The sequence below is a fragment of the Callorhinus ursinus genome, unplaced genomic scaffold (assembly GCF_003265705.2).
Source record: "Callorhinus ursinus isolate GAN/ISIS: 27379988/994484 unplaced genomic scaffold, GSC_fseal_2.0 scaffold69, whole genome shotgun sequence".
NCBI lineage: Eukaryota > Metazoa > Chordata > Mammalia > Carnivora > Otariidae > Callorhinus > Callorhinus ursinus.
Window position 1 is genome coordinate 6,409,074 of NW_027397131.1, and position 3,045 is coordinate 6,412,118.

General features: G+C 45.5%; 1 pseudogene; it reads right to left on the reverse strand.

Annotated features, from left to right (window-relative positions):
* Positions 1–2,576, reverse strand: part of LOC112807431 (serine/threonine-protein phosphatase PP1-gamma catalytic subunit-like) — an 8,248-nt pseudogene extending 5,672 nt beyond the window's left edge.
* Between the last annotated feature and the right edge of the window lie 469 nt (positions 2,577–3,045).

The following is a 3,045-nucleotide window of genomic DNA, read 5'->3' on the forward strand; positions in this document are numbered from 1 at the left end:
TCTTATTGTATCACTTATCTCTCGAATTCTGTCCTCGTGATCCTGTAATTGTTTCTCTCTCTTTTTCTCAGCCTCTTTATTTTCCATCATTTGGTCTTCTATATCGCTGATTCTCTCTTCTGCCTCATTTATCCTAGCAGTTAGTGCCCCCATTTTGGATTGCACCTCATCAATAGCCTTTTTGATTTCAATTTGGTTAGATTTTAGTTCTTTTATTTCTCCAGAAAGGGTTTCTCTAATAACTTCCACGCTTTTTTCAAGCCCAGCTAGTATCTTTAAAGTCATGATTCTGAACTCTAGGTCCGACATCATACTAATGTCTGTATTGAGTAGGTCCCTGGCTGAAGGTACTACCTCTTGTTCTTTTTGCTGAGGTGATTTCTTTCGTCTTGTCATTTTGTCCAGAGGAGAATAGATGAATGAGAGAACGAAATGCTAACAGGTTTACAACGTCCCCAGCAAATATACTGTATACAAATCAGAAAAGACCTGAAACCAGGGGAAAAGAAAGGGAAAGAAAGAAAAAAGAAAGAGAAAAAAGAGAAAAAAAAAAGATAAAAACAAAAACAAATAATACAAAAAAAGCAGAATATGATCAAATATGATCAGGCTAGTGCATAGATCAGTGCCACACACTAGATTTTGGGCGTATTTTGGTCTGTTAGAAAAAAGTGCCTCCTAAAATTTTAAAGGAAGAAAGACATATATGTACAAAATAAGGGTTGATACAATGAAGGGATGGAAGATGACTGTAAAGATGAAAATTATAAAAGGTTTTACAAAAGGACTTGGTAAGATAAGTTGTTTGAAAAAAGAAAGAAGATTTAAGAAAAGAAAAAAAAAAAGGAAAAAGGGAGAGAATGTGATCAGGCAGGAGACTAGAACAAAGCCATACACTAGTGATTTAGGGTATATTTTGATCTGTTAGAAGAAACTGTACCTCAAAATTTTAAAGAGAGAACAACTTATATATATATGCCAAAAATAAGGGTAACTACTATGAAGGGATAAAATATGACTCTAAAAATGAAAAATGAAAAATGTTTTTTTTTTTAAAAAGGGATTGATAAGATGTTGGTTAAAAAAGGAAAAAGAAAAATAAAAAAAAACAGTCAACAAAAATTAACTTTGATGAAATAATGAATCATGGTAAAAAAAAAAAAAAAAAAAAAAAGCCATGAATCTATGTGCAGTATTCCCGTAGCGCTGGAGTTCTCCCGTTCTCCTTGATCGATCAACTTGGTCTTGGCTTGCTGGCTGTTTGTGCTGATCTTCTGGGGGAGGGGCCTGTTGCTGTGGTTTCCAAATGTCTTTGCCGGAGGCGGAATTGCCCCGCCCTTGTGGGTCCGGGCTAAGGAAGCTGCTCCGGTTTGCTCTCAGGAGCTTTTGTTCCCTGCAAGCTCTCCGTACAGCCTTGGAGGACCAGGGCAGAAATGGTGGCCTCCCAATCTCCACCCGGAGGAGCTGAGAACTCGGGGCCCCGCTCCTCAGTGTGCCCCCCGAGAAAAGCAGTCACTCCCGTGTCCCCGTCTCTGGCCGCACTCCGTGCTCACCCGGCCTGTGACCGAGCGTTGCTATCTCTGGCACCCGACCCCGCGCAGAGTCTCCAAACCCAGCAGATCCCTGCAGTGCGTTCCCGCACCACTCCTCCCCGGGAAGGAAGGGGAGTCTCCCCGGATCTGCCGCTTGTTGGGTCCCTGCTGGAGGAGCCGTGCCCCGACTGGGCCGCAGATCACAGTTTATGGCAACCCCGAGCTGAGAGCCCGCGACTCGGCTCCGTCTCTGCAGCCAGCTTCCCCGCTCCGATCCCTGGGAGCTCTGGCACACTCAGGCACCCCCGGTCTCTCTGTGACCCCAAGGGTCCTGAGACCACACTGTCCCGGGAGGATTCCACCCCCCGCTTAGCCACTGCAGCGACGTCCCTCCACGGAGCCAACTTCTAAAAGGTCCGATTTTGTGCTCCGGCTCTATCACTTGCCAGAAGCGGCCGGCGGAGGCCCCTCCCCCGCCGTCTATCCTCCCGAATATCGCCTCGGATTCACTTCTCCGCACGTCCTACCTTCCAGTAAGTGGTCGCTTCTCTGTTCAGAGAGTTGTTGCTACTCTCTTCTTCGGTCTCCTGTTGAGTTCGTAGGTGTTCAGAATGGTTTGATCCCTATTCAGCTGAATTCCTGAGACCAGACGAAATCTAGGTCTCCTACTCCTCCGCCATCTTGCTCCGCCTCCAAATCTCGGGATATTTGATTTTGTAAGTCTGTAAGAGACATACAGTCTCCAGTGACTGCTTCCCCCGTGCACGTAGTCCCCAAGAAACAGATAGTTGCTTTCTGGTGGGAAACCACCGTACTCAAAAAGTTGAAGCAAATCATAGTATTGCCCATGGATATCACACATATTTTGAGTGGTGCTTCAAGTTCTAGTAGGATAGGTTGACTGAGAAAGATCTCTCAGGACTTTAAGCACAGTCCTCAGATTTCATTCTCCTATAGCTGGACATTCTGACCAGGCTTGGACCTGCTTACTTCCAGCAATCCTTGGATGATGCTGTCCATGTTGAATTTATCTATATCCGCCATTGTCTTTGACCGACCCGCAGCAATACCGCTACCTGCTCCAGCTGGGACTCACACCTCCTTTCCCACACAGAAGAGTGGTGGCAGCCGTGGCAGAAGCTACAGGCGGGGGCAGGTGGGAGGGCTCCAACCACCCTGCTCCCTGCTTCCTCCTTCTCTCCCTACTGGAACCATGAGAAGCACACTCTGGCATTATTGATGGTCATGCAAACTGGTGCAGCCACTGTAGAAAACAGTATGGAGGTCCCTCAAAAAGTTAAAAATAGAACTACCTTATGGTCCAGCAATCGCACTACTGAGTATCCAAAGAATACAAGAACACTAATTCAAAGGGACACATGTGCCCCTATGTTTATAGCACATTATTTACAATAGTCAAGACATGGAAGCAGCCCAAGTGTCCACTGACTGATGAATGGATAAAGAAGAGGCGGTATATATATATACAGTGGAATATTATTCAGCCATAAAA